Source organism: Ahaetulla prasina, chromosome 7 (assembly GCF_028640845.1).
Source record: "Ahaetulla prasina isolate Xishuangbanna chromosome 7, ASM2864084v1, whole genome shotgun sequence".
Classification (NCBI taxonomy): Eukaryota; Metazoa; Chordata; class Lepidosauria; order Squamata; family Colubridae; genus Ahaetulla; species Ahaetulla prasina.
The window spans coordinates 13,332,041-13,346,401 of NC_080545.1; the positions used below are offsets into that span (position 1 = coordinate 13,332,041).

Genomic DNA, 14,361 nt, shown 5'->3' on the forward strand with positions numbered 1-14,361 from the left:
GAGGCTAATTAAGGACATCGCCAAGAACCAAAGGATGAGAAAGGAAAAAATAAATAAATAAATAAAATGTCCAAATATTATCTGCCTACATGGTAAGGTCATCGAAAACAGTGTTTCTCAACCTTGGCAACTTTAAGATTTGTGGATTTCAATTCTCAGAATTCTAGGAGTTGAAGTCCCACATCTTCCAAACTGCCAAGGTTGAGATATGTTGACTTAAAAGATTGCTAGTGTAATCCAGATAAGAGCTGAAAATTAGCTAAAAAAAAAAAAGCTTCTTTTATGGATAGTGGCAAGGCAGTGATAATTTTAATGCATTCTTCATTTCCACTCATAATTAAAGAAAGACACACTGTACAGGTAGTCCTCGACTGATGCCCACAACTGAGCTCCAAATTTCTGTTGCTAAATGAGATAGCTGTTAAGTGAGTTTTGCCCCATTTTATGACCTTTCTCGCCACTGTTGTTAAGTGAATCACTGCAGTTGTTAAGTTAGTAACAAGGTTGTAAACCGAACCTGGCTTCCCCATTGACTTTGTCAGAAGGTCGCAAAAGGGGATCACATGACCCTGGCACACTGCAACCGTCATAAATATGAGTCAGTTGGCAAAGATCTAAATTTTGATGTGACACACATCCCACACTTCCGCGGGGATGCTGCAACGGTCCTATGTGAAAAATGGTCAAAAAGTCACTTTTTTCATGTTGTAACTTTGAACAGTCACTAAAAACAAATGATTGTAAGGGTTTTCTGGAACGCTGACATCAAGGACTGCCTGTACAGTTTTCTACACTTTGGTTTTTACGACTCTGTAATCCTTTAATTTGGCGTTGAATGGGAGCAACTGGAAGGAGCTGAGCGTTTAATGGCCGGATGCCCTGCCTGACGCCTATGTGGAGTTTGCAGCCAATATTTTTTTCTTTTGCGCCCTAAGAAAGAAACATCTGCCTCTACCTAGAATTGAACTCTCAACCTTCTAAGTGGGAGGAGAGCGCCTTCCCCACTAGGCCACCAGACTGCTTGTCCAGTATGATACAATAACGATGCTTAATCAGGGAGCTCCATGGGTCCTTCAGTGGGACGCAACCTCTTGCATAGGGGAAAACACACTGGGAAAAAATGGAGAAAGATAGCTCCTTTTTTTTCCCGAAGGCCATCACTCTGCTAAACAAATAATTCCCTCAACACTGTCAGACTATTTACTGAATCTGCAATACTATTAATCGTTTCATAGTTCCCATCACCAATCTCTTTCCACTTATGACTGTATGACTATAACCTGTTGCTGGCAATCCTTATGATTTATATTGATATATTGACCATCAATTGTGTTGTAAATGTCGTACCTTGATGAACGTATCTTTTCTTTTATGTACACTGAGAGCATATGCACCAAGACAAATTCCTTGTGTGTCCAATCACACTTGGCCAATAAAATTCTATTCTATTCTATTCTATTCCTTCTGCCTCAGCCCCAGGCCCAGAGAGCTATAGGAAGCTATGATAACATGTATGGAAGGTCAGGATTTTGGATGTTAATTATTTTTTTTTAAAATAAGGGAGTAATAAGGGTGAGAATGATAGCAAGAGGTTTCAGGTTTCCAGACCCACTCTAAACCAATCATCACTATCACCAAAATGGGAAGGACAGCTCATGATAACTTTTAGTACTAAAATGGGTGAATTTTGGTATCACAATCCCAGGATATTTTTCAAAGTTTCTGGAGGTGTTTAAATGGAGAACTGGAATGATTATCTTCTCCAGAAGCCTCCCATCTCTACTTATGCCCTTAATTATGGGGAGGGGAAAAGTGCTCTCCCCCCCCCCACCCCAAGCAGCTATTTTGGCACATTTTAGCAATGCAGATTTGGAGTCAGGGGGTGGGGGTGGGGGGTAAGGAAGACAGATGCTCCAAAGAGTTTCCAGCATATTTCTACCAGAAGCTTAAATAAAAATGATATAGCAAATGTTTATTTATGCAGCATATTGAAGATATAAAAGCCCCTGAAGGAAAAAAAATCAATTCAAACCCCATCAGATTTTATTCGCATTAACAGACTGCTTTTATTTCCCCCTTGCAGTTCTGTGCCTATTTATTTATTTACATTTCTGATATTTACTGATGGAGTGGAAGCAGCATTACAGTGAAATAATATTTTCTGAGATCATCTTCCTGGCTGATTATCAAGGAAATTCACCAACACTCTGAAAAGATCCTATTTCAATGTTCTGAAAAGCTATATAGCCGACAGAAGCCCCAGGAGACCATCTTCCAAACCAAACTGATCTGTAAAAAGCCTTTTGAAAACACACAGCTGAAGTACATTGGTTCCATGAAGCCTGGGACCATTCATAAATCTTTTCCTATAGAGACAACAAACAATAAATAACATGACTATTGTACAGGTACGAGGACAACTCAGCCCAAAATTTATGTTGCTAAGTGAGAAACTTGTTAAGTGAGTTTTGCCCCATTTTACGACTTTTCTTGCCACTGTTGCTAAGTGAATCATTCATCTTTTAACGACCCCATAATCCCTTGCGGGGTGGAGTCTGGGCAACTGAATGGAGCCGAGTGTTTACTGGCCAGATGTCCTTCCTGTCACCAATGCGGAGTTTTTCCCAGCAGATCTATTCTCCGTGTACCCAGATAGAGAAATATCTGCCTCTACCTAGGATCAAACTCACAGCCTCCTGATTGCGAGGCGAGAGCTCCACCTCCGGGCCACCGCACCACTCGTGTTAAGTGAATCAATGCAGTTGTTAAATTAGCAACACGGTTGCTAAGTGAAGCTTCCCCGTTTGAATTTGCCTGTCAGAAGGTTGCAAAAGGGGATCACATGACTCCGGGGCACCGCAATCATAAATGTGAGTCGGTTGCCAAGCATCCGAATGTAAATCATGTGACCGTGGAGATGCCGCAATGGTCCTAAGTGTGAAAAACGGTCATAAGTCACTTTTTCAGTGCTGCTGTAACTTTGAGTGGTCATTAAGTGAATTATAGTAAGTCAAAAAGACTACCTGTATAGCCATGACTATTTTGAGATGCTTGACCTTAGACCAGGGCTGGGCAACTATGGCCCCTTTATGACCTATGGACTTCAACTCCCAGAATTCCTGAGCCAGCATGCTGGCTCAGGAATTCTGGGAGTTGAAGTCCATAGGTCATAAAGGGGCCATAGTTGCCCAGCCCTGCCTTAGACAGTCACAACTGCTGAGACACTTGGCTAGTTTGCTGTCACCATCTTTTATTTAAAACTATCAAACCACATTTCAAGAGTTAGCCATGCCCGTAATCACAGTCACCGCGCATGAATGGGCATTCTGCAAGTAGTTCTTGACTTACTACCGCCGTTCAAAGTTACAACGGCACTGAGAAAGTGAGTTATGACTGTTTTTTTCACGCTTATGACCACTGCAGCATCCCCATGACCACGTGATTAAAATTCGGATGCTTGGCATCGGACTCATATTAGGATGGTTGCAGTGTCCCGTGTGTGTGTGTGTGTGTGTGTGTGTGTGTGTGAGATGCGATCACCTTTTTGTAACTTTCTGACAAAGTTAACGAGGAAGCCAGATTTACTTAACAACCGTGTTTCTAACTTAGCACTTGCAGTGGTTCGTTTAACAACTGTGACAAGAAAAGTCGTAAAACGGGGCAAAACTCCCTTAACAACTGTCTTGCTTAGCAACAGAAATTTTGAGCTCGGTTGTGGTCATAAGTTGAGGGCTACCTGTATTTCTATAGCTCAGTTCTGTTAAGTGAATTCCCCCCCTCCCTGACCCAGCCTGGCCTTTGCTACTCTGACCATGCCTTTTCTCTCCAGGAATTTTAAATATTTCAACCGCATATAATTCTTTAATAACTCTGTCATGTGCCAAGACATCATGATGACGATGTGGGATTCAAATAATTTAACAACCGGTTCTTTGCCCTAATGTCCAGCTGGGTGGGCGTGGCCATGGTGGGCGTGGCCAGGGAGTGTGACAGGCAGCACTCGGCCTCCTGCACTCCCCCCCCCGGGAGCAAAAACGGGCCACGGGGAGGCTGCCCCACACCCCCTGCATCCCATTTTGGGCCTAGTAGGCCTCCCTGCAGCCCCCTGGGAGAAAAAAAATGGGCCACGTGGGGGGGGGGGAACTGCAGCACTACCACCCGCGCCCTGCTTTGGGCCTAGTAGGCCTCCCTGCACTTACCTGGGAGCCAAAATGGAGCACATGGGGACTTCTGGAAGGGGAGGGGAGGGGCCAGCTAGCAATTTAACAACCGGTTCGGCCAAAGTGGTGCGAACCGGTTGAATCCCACCACTGGTTTTATCCCCTATCCCCCTGCAAATGCAATCACCTGGTCCTAACACTTACAGACAAAAGCAAGACGCCAGATTGCCAAAGACCACGCTATCATGTTTTCCACTCTGACACAACTGTTGTCAGACTTGTCTGATTATGTGAAAATATATAGCTGTTTTTCTACCAAAAAGCAAAACTTCAAAGCAGCCATGGGGAAAAAATAAGTCACTTAAAATGAACAAAAATCATTGCAAAAAAATGTTGAATAAGTAGCATCCCAGGCAGCACAAAACAAGCAACAAGAGCAGGAGCAGCTGAGAGGATGGATGGAAAGCTATCTCTGTCTTCTTCCATGTTATATCATTATCAAGCGCATACATAATACAGATTCCATTAAAAACTTGATTCTACACTTTTGGGCTCTTACTCCAAAAGATAAAGAGAGAGAGGAACGCTCAGGCCTCACGGTGATTGGACAGGTCATGTGATTACCTTTTGCAACCTTTTGGGAAGCAAAATCAGTAAGAAAGACTAATTCACTTAACAACCGTGTTACTAACTTATCAACCGCAGTGATTCACTTAGCAACTTTGGCAAGAAAGGTCGTAAAATGGGGCAAAGCTCACTTAACAAATGTCTCACTTAACAAAATTTGGGGCTCAACTGTGGTCGTAAGTCAAGGACTATCTGTATTCTGAAAATCCACTCCTGTCCTAGAGTGGACTACAATACCTAACGCTAACCCAGCATCATTTGCTTGAGATGGGCAGCTATAAAAATTAAATAAATTAATTAAATCCCTTCAAGCATGCACAAGGGCAATTTAACTTGATAACCATTGCTCATTCAGGCAAAATAACCATTTAATTCTGCTCACAGAGGTGGATATGTTAGGAACTTAGGAGTGATTGCCAAGATCAAGGACACCAGAATGGATTCAGACTTCAGTTCTGATTAAAATACCGTTTATTTGGATGAGCAGGAAATCTCGGCATTCTTAGCTGCCATATCTGTTCATTATTTCCTGTCAAGACATGACTGGAGTTGAGCGGCTTTTCAAATTCTTCTCATCTATGTTAACCAAGCATAAAAGTCATAATATTATTGATGTGTTTAAGTGGGACAGAGCAGGAACACCCAATTATCTCAGGCTACTTCCTTCGCTTGGCTGTTTATGTCTCCAATTATAGGCTCCCTTATCAGCAGCTTCAAACTTGAATCTGAAATGTCCCTGAAACGTCCCTGAAACAATTACTTCGTCTACCTCCAAACTAGCGGGGGAAGGGGAGCCGAATGCCTTCCAAATTAAAATGGGCAAGTACAATGATGATACTGTGAGGATGTTCCAGATATCTGGGTGAACCAGTCTAGCTGTAAACAACCTGGACAAAAAAACAGATTGGCACAAATTGAAGACTTGCTCCCTATGTGACAATTAAGTCAAATGGCCAGGTCTTCAATGAATAAGAGTACTGTAAAGAAGGAGCCTCCAACCTTGGCAACTTTAAGACTTGTGGACTTCAACTCCCAGAATTCCTCAGCCAGAATTGAAGGCCACAAGCCTTAAAGTTGCCAAGGCTGGAGACTCCTGCTGTAAAAGGTATGTTAAAATACACATCCATCACTTCATACAATATCCTAGGCCAATGTTTCTCAACTTTATTTTGGAGCCTCAACTTGGGTGAACTTCAACTCCCAGATTTCCCCAGCCAGCATTTGGGAGTTAAAGTCCACCTATCTTAAAGTTGCCACAGGTGAGAAACACTGGACGAGGCCTGTTCTCTTTACAATTCTTACATCCAAGTGTTCCAAGCGTATTATGGTGTTAGAAGAAATATCCATCTGGGTTCAGTTCCAAGTGGGGAAAAAGACACTGGAAACATGGAGACTGCTTGGAAAGATGGTTTAATGGTGGTCAGGATCACATGGCTTGAGTTCCTGAACAGAAAAGGGCGAGCTGCTGAGTGTGCCCTGGCTTTATGCTTTCTCTGAGCTTCGATCTTCCTGGGGCACAGGAAGAGTATCCTGATTGGTCAGAGTCCCAGGGGGTGGGGGTCTCAGCTAGCCTTGCTGGCTGATGTAATCTTCCCAGGTGCCATGTAGTGAGTTTCTGTTGCTAGATGGGTCCTATTGTGTTGCAGATGATGGTCCCATTGACAAAGGTGGGGAGAATGAGTTTCTGTCTATGACCCATTGACAAAGGTGGGGGGAGGCTGGAAGCAGCAGAGAGCTGCTTTGTCCTTAAAACATGTTTCTCCATTTCTCATCCAGGGAAATATATTCTGCCTTTTTAATATTTTCTAAAATATTTCAATCTTCTAGGAGCGGGGTGGGTGCTAACTTCCTACAATGGCCTGCTAAGCTGGGCTCCAATGTTCTACGTATTTATTGTACATAAAGTAAAAAACTAAGCTGCATCATATCCTCCAAATCTCGTAAGAGGAATGTGAAAATAATTCAGGTGAAAATAATGTTTAAAAGCCCTGTCTTTTTTTTTTTTAAGCACATTTTCAAGTCAGGCTGGAAAATGGCAGCCAAAATTGTTGTTTGTTCAAGGTGGTCAAACTCTTTGTATGATTAGTCCCACACACAATCGCTTTGATTGGATCCTGGTGACACAGCAAACCAGTGTTGGAAGAAATATCCATCTGGGTTCAGTTCCAAGTGGGGACAAAGACACTGGAAACATGGAGGCTGCTTGGAAAGATGGTTTAATGGTGGTCAGGATCACATGGCTTGAGTTCCTGAACAGAAAAGGGGCTGAGATCCTGTGCACTCCCTGGTTTTATGCTTTTTCTGAGCTCTGAACTTTCTGGGGCACAGGAAGAGTATCCTGATTGGTTGTCAGACTCCCATGGGGTGGGGGTCTTAGCTAACATAGTAGGTTGTCCCTCAAGCTTGCCTGAGCCTTGCTGGCTGATGTAATCTTCCCAGGTGCCATGTGGTGAGATGGGTAGAGGCTAATCCTATCATGTCCTGAGGGCCATGTCTTAATCCCATCACCCTGGAGCTGAAGGTCTTCTGTGTTGTAGATAAGATGTCTTTTGTCTTTCTGGGGCTATTAACAAAGGTGGGGGCCGCTTTCCAAAAGCATGTTTCTCCTTTTCTCATCCAGGAAGGTATAATATTCTGCTTTTTAAAATATTTCCTAGAATATTTCATTCTTCTAGGAGGGGGGTGGGTGCTAAATTCCTACACCAGAAAGACCAGCCTGACAAGGAAATACAAGGATATCATCTCACTTTGTGAATGGGCAACCCTCGCTTAAGATAAATGAAAGGATATAAACCAGGAAGGATGATTCGGAATTTTTCCTTTGTTTTTATTTTATTTTTTTATTTATAAATAAATACTTTTTTATTTATAAATATTTTTATTTTATTTATTTTATTTTTTATTTTATTAATGGCCCTTTGTCAGTGGGCCATTAAGGCCTGAGCCACCTCATCTGCAGCACAAAAGACATAATAGGACCCAGCTACCAACAGAAATTCACCACATGGCACCTGGGAAATTTACATCAGCCAGCATTCAAACAAGTCTGGGACACAGACAAAGCCTACGAAGTTAGCTAAGAGACCCCCACGCCCTGGGAATCTGACAGCCAATGGGATACATTTCTTACACAGGAACAGGAAACACTAAGGTGGGGCCCAACAGAGGGTATAAAACTCAAGCACTCTCAGCATTTCGGCCCTTTTCGTCTTCTTCACCCAACATCATCAAGTCATGTGATCCCCCTTTTTTTTAGGACCTCAAACTATGTGGTCCTGTCCACCATTAAAACCATCTTTCCAAGCAGCTACCATATTTCCAGTGTCTTTCTCCCCACTTGGAACTGAACCCAGAAGGGCATTTCCTTCCAACAGTATTTTAACAGCAAAGGGATTTTTGATTACATTTAAAGGAGATGAATGGGCACTATTCAGAATGAGTCAGAAGCATATGAAAATAAGCATTTGCATTGATGATATACAATAAAAGAAAATGCAGACCTTTCTAAAATAACAAAGGAATGAAATCATTCATATTTGGACGTATTTGGTATGACTGAGAAATAGGCACTCAGAATTATAGAATAACAGATACACGAGTTAACGAACGGTCTGTTTGAATTGGAATGGGTTATAAATATTTATAAATCAAATTTCAAGATAATCATGTGGTCAAAAATGATGAAATGTGAGTTTAGTAAGCTGGCCAAAACAAGAGACACGCATCGTTATCTAAATGTGAAAATCTCCATAGACATTTATACTGTGATACTCTTCATAGTAGACTTACCGTATATACTCGAGTATAAGCCGAGTTTTTCAGCACGTTTTTTGTGCTGAAAAACGTCCCCTCGGCTTATACTCGAGTCTACGTCTTCGGGAACCCCGCACAGGAGGGGGTACCGAACGGACTCCCATGGGAGGGACGGGGAGCGGGCCCGCCGAGGTCTCGCGGGATTTGTCGCCCCCAGGCCGGCCCCCATTCCCGTGTCTGGTGGGCGGACGGCGCAAACTTGGCGGGCTGTGCATTGGCGCGGGGAAGCCCTGGTGGTGCAGTGTTCCCGTTCGCCCTGGCCCCCGTCCTCCGATCTCCTGCGCTGGGAGCGAGCGAGCGAGCCAGCGAACGGCTTCGGGCACCGCGGACTTTGGCAAGGAGGAAGGTGGGAGGGAAGCGGAGCTGCCGGCTGTGGGGGGGTTGAGGGCGCAAGAGGAGCGCGCCTCCTCCTCTTCCTCCACGCCGCTCCTCTTGCACGCCTCAACCCCACCATCCCCACCCTCTCCGCGTGAAGGTCACCTCCTCCCTCTTCCAGGCGGCGGCGGCGGCGGCGGCGGCTCGAGCGGAGCGCCACAGCCGCAGCTCCGCTTCCTCCCACGGTCCCAGTCCAGCCGAACGGTGAAAGCGGAGCGGCGCCGGCATGTCGCCACCGCTCGCTGGACTAGGACCGGTGGGAGGAAGCGGAGCTGCCGGCTGTGGGGGTTGAGGCGTGCAAGAGGAGCGCGCCTCCTCTTCCTCCACGCCGCTCCTCTTGCACGCCTCAACCCCACCATCCCCCACCCTCTCCGCGCGTGAAGGTCACCTCCTCCCTCTTCCAGGCGGCGGCGGCGGGTCCGGCTCCGGGCGGAGCGCCACAGCCGGCAGCTCCGCTTCCTCCCACGGTCCCAGTCCAGCCGAACGGTGAAAGCGGAGCGCGCCGCATGTCGCTTTCACCGCTCGCTGGACTAGGACCGGTGGGAGGAAGCGAGCGGCCGGCTGGGGGGGGGGGTTGAGGGGCGTGCAAGAGGAGCGCGCCTCCTCCTCTTCCTCCACGCTCGCTCCTCTTGCACGCCCCTCAACCCCACCATCCCCCACCCTCTCCGCGCGTGAAGGTCACCTCCTCCCTCTTCCAGGCGGCGGCGGCGGCGGCCCCGAGCGGAGCGCCACAGCCGGCAGCTCCGCTTCCCTCCCACCGGTCCCAGTCCAGCCGAACGGTGAAAGCGGAGCGGCGCTCGGCATGTCGCTTTCACCGTTCGGCTGGACTAGGACCGGTGGGAGGGAAGCGAAGCTGCCGGCTGTGGCGCCCGCCGAGCCGCCGCCGCCGCCGCCGCCTGGAAGAGGGAGGAGGTGACCTTCACGCGCGGAGAGGGTGGGGGATGGTGGGGTTGAGGGGCGTGCAAGAGGAGCGAGCGTGGAGGAAGAGGAGGAGGCGCGCTCCTCTTGCACGCCTCAACCCCCACACAGCCGCAGCCCGCCTCCCTAGGCACACAGGCGCACACACACGCACACACACACAAAAAGGCCTTTCCACGCCACTCCTCTTGCACGCCTCAACCCCCACAGCCGGCAGCTCCGCTTCCTCCCACCTTCCTCCTTGCCAAAGTCCGCGGTGCCCGGCCGTTCGCTGGCTCGCCGCCGCTCCCAGCGCAGGAGATCGGAGGACGGAGGCCAGGGCGAACGGGAACAGCCCACGCTCCGAAGAGGGAAAGGGAGCGAGTGGGTGGGTGGCTGGGACGAGACCCCCACCACAAACACACACACACACGCCCCGTGAGACGTCTTGCTTGCATGTCACACACACGCACCGCTCGCTGGGAAAAAAAAAAGGATGGATGGATGGATGGAAGTAAGGAAGGAAGGATGGATTGATGGATGGAGGCGACCGCTTTGAAGCGCAACCCTTCTCCCGCAACTAAGGGGGGGGTCAATGTTTTCCCCAATCCTAGGGTGTGGGGAAACAGTCTTCTTTCTTCCCCCCTAGTCTCTCCCGAGATCGCACTGCAGCGCCCATCATCCCCAGCCGGCAATCTGAGCTCGTGCCATCGATGTGGTCCTTGAACTTCCCCCTCCTTGTTTCTAACCCAGCCTAGGATAGCCGGCGTGGAGGGTGTGGTGGTGGTAAAACGGCCAGGAGAAAGCTTTCGCTCTTTTCGAGAGGTCCTCTTGGAAGGCTGCCTTGGAAAGGGAAAGTGGGGAGGGGGCAGAGATTTCTCCCTCAAAGGTCCCCTTGGAAGGCTGGGTTGGAAAGGGAAAGTGGGGAGGGGGCAGAGATTTCTTCCTCGGGTCCTTCTAGAGTCCTTGAGAAACTGATATCATACAAGGTTAATAAATTATACTCCTCCTCCTCATTGATGAGTTTTTCATCCTGAAATTGATTGAAACATTGTACCATCATATGCTGCCATAGTATAGTGTTAACAACATCTGTAAAGATGATATATGAGCATGACACTAAGTTTTTTCTATATTTCCCCCTTTATTGAAAAACTTCCATCATGCTTCTTTCTGAAAACAAAGGTCATTATAATATACCTCATTATATATTTGATTTGATGATATTTCAGTTAATAAATACCATTTAAGGTGTTAAGCTTCTTTTCTTTTTCAGCAGCAAAGTGAATTACAACTTTAAAGAACTTTATTACTTTATATTCATTTATTTTAAGTATAGATTTTAGATTTTTAAACAAATATGTTTAGAGCTTTTATATCTTTCAAGTTATTCAAATTATCCCCTCAGCAGGTATATAATGGCATCCAATTCCAATATCATGTTGGGGCTTTTGAGCAAGGGAGGAGGAACGCGAGCACCGCCTTTCGCGCTGGCATTCCGGGATTTCCCTTTGTTTAGAGCTGGGAATCCTCCTTCCCCCTTTTGCACTCCCTCCCTCCCTCCCTCTCTCTCTCTCTCTCTCTCTCTCTCTCACACACACACACACACACACAGACTTCTAAAGTCGATTGGCACAATGAAAGGCAAAGACCACAATTGTTTTAAGAAAGAAGCTTTAGCAGGGAGGGGGGATGGGAGGGTGTTTTAAGTTTTGGCAAACAGCCAGGCCAACTGTATTGGAGAAGGTCACACAACTGGCCTTAACATTTTAGCTGCTGTCTTTTTCCTCACACTTGGGTTTAATGATATTAGAGACCCTTATTGCCCTGCCAAAAAAAAAAAAAAAAAGAGCCACCCCAACGTCTATGAAAATTAACCTTCTCTGCCAAGAGACACTGTGCAGGGTATTTTCACTATTGGTGTGCATACAGGCTTAGATTTGTGCTGGGTTCTTAGTGCTTAGAGCACTGACCTTCAGAGGCACCCTGGTCCCTTGGAAGCTAAAGGAGGACTCATTTTCATGCTTGCAGTTGTATTGTCAATTTCTGTGAGACAATGTTGTTGAAGTAACTCACTCACTCATTCATTCATTCATTCATTCCTTGTGTGTCCAATCACACTTAGCCAATAAAAATTCTATTCTATTCTATTCTATTCATTCATTCATTCATTCATTTTATTTTGTCAAATACATATTAAATAATTATATAAATATAAGCATGAATTGAATACATAAAAGGAATACAACTAAAGGGAACATTAGGACAGGGACGGTAGGCACGCTGGTGCTCTTATGCACGCCTTACAGACCTCTTAGGAATGGGGTGAGGTCAATACTAGATAGTCTTTGGTTAAGGCTTTGGGGATTTTGGGAAGAGACCACAGAGTCAGGTAGCACATTCCAGGCATTAACAACTCTGTTACTGAAGTCACATTTTCTGCAATCTAGATTGGAGAGGTTCACTTTTAAGTTTGAATCTATTGTGTTCTCGTGTATTGTTGTGGTTGAAGCTGAAGTAGTCATTGATAGGAAGTACATTGTAGCAGATAATTTTATGAGCTATGCTCAGGTCATACCAAAGGCGGCGTAGTTCTAAATTTTCTAAAGCTGGGAATCCTCCTTCCCCCTTTTGCACTTTTATTGTTTTTCGTTCAAATAAATATTCATGTTATTTTACTTGGCTCTATCTTTATTTTTTACATTGACCAGTAGCTGCCTCATTTCCCACCCTCGGCTTATACTCGAGTCAATAGTTTTTCCCAGTTTTTGTGGTAAAATTAGGTGCCTCGGCTTATATTCGGATCGGCTTATACTCGAGTATATACGGTAAGTACAAATATGTTTGACCTCTCTAAAGTTACTCATATTGGTCTTCTTTCTATAATCTATCCTGTCTAATAATGAAAACCGTATGTCACAAATTTATTTTTTTCATTTTTATGCAAAATGTCCATAAGCAGCTTCTAGTCAGTAATGAAGTAACGAGATAATGTCTTTTCTCTAATCAAAAAATTTAAATTATCCATCTTAGCACATCAATCAACTTCAACTTCACCAACAATTCTTCCATAGTATGTAGTGCCAAATCTTTCCATCTCTATGTATACAATAAATGTAACTTTTTATTTAAATTCAAATAACCTTCCATGGCTTTTTTTCTCTAGCAGTTTATCCATTCATCATAAAAAAAAAGGTCTGGCTTCAATTGAATATTGATCTTTAAAGTTCACCTGTACAATGAATGCAGATAAACTTTTCCAGAGTATTGTCTATGGAGATTTTCAGTCATCCAGTTCAAGGTTGTCTCAAAGGTGCTTTTTCAAAAAGCAACTGGATTTCCTTTGTTTTTCCTTAAAGACATTTTGCTTCTCATCCAAGAAGCTTCTTCAGTTCTTTCCAGAGTATTATTCATTGGGCTAGTTTCTCATTTAAATCCTTCCTTTAAGCAGCCCAAGAAGCTGTTCATTCTTGGTTATTATTTAGAACTTTTTATCTCTTTCTGGTCGGTGCTGAGAGGAAATCTGTCTTCATATACTATTTCCATCCTAATCCCTAATATTTTGTTTGGACATATCCCTTTGGGGGCTTGAAAGAACATCAGAAACAATAATACATGCATGCACAATGTATCTTTATTTTGGATTCATATTTATTGGCTGATATGAATCATTTTGAGATATATCTGGGAATAATGAGAAATCAAGTCTTACAGCTTCGCAGATTTTTCTGAACTTCAATTCCCAAGAGCTGAAATAGCAAAAGAACATTGAGAGACGCTTGGTGCTAAGCAAGAGTAAATTATTTGATTTTGAACCACTTCAAGCAGGAAATATAACGAAACACCCCGCTTCTTGCATAAAATAGGCAGTTTTGAGTATTTTGACTCTTTCGAACTTTAACCAGGATGCATTAAGCTTGCATGGCTGCTTCAAATCATTTCTAAAATAATCAGAAGAATCTGTTTCACACTCAAATAATCAGTTTAGCATTTCAAATTGGGACTTTTGTAGTTTAAAGAAGCTTTATGCTTGAAATAGTTCAAAGGAAACATTTTTCACACCCTACTGGGTATTACATATTAATAACATCTGGAGGACCATGGCTTCCCCAAGTCTGATTTAGATTAAGCTACAGCTAAACCAGAGTTTAAACGTAGTGCAAGAGCTGTGGCACCTGATAATCTCTACACTGCTTACTCTTAATGTCATGACCTTTTACTAGAAGGAACAGTGCATCATAGGGCAACAGATTTCTCAACCACGATACCTCAAATGGGCTACCTTACAGAATGTGTCCCAAGACCAGGGACCCATGATTCCCGAAGGAATGACATTTGGGGAAGCTGTGGCTGCTTCAGTGCTTACTGGCTACTGTTGCACTGCGGCTGCGATCACATGATCTTCATTTTCAACATTCCGTGACAATTTCCCAGCCAATCTCACAATCCCTTGCTCTCCCCAACCCAGAAGCAGTGACTTAACTGCCTC

The 14,361-nt window shown here is 44.8% G+C and overlaps 1 protein-coding gene across 3 annotated transcripts in view; it reads right to left on the reverse strand.

Annotated features, from left to right (window-relative positions):
* Positions 1-14,361, reverse strand: part of BORCS5 (BLOC-1 related complex subunit 5) — a 39,956-nt gene that overhangs the window by 13,755 nt on the left and 11,840 nt on the right. The window lies entirely within an intron of this gene.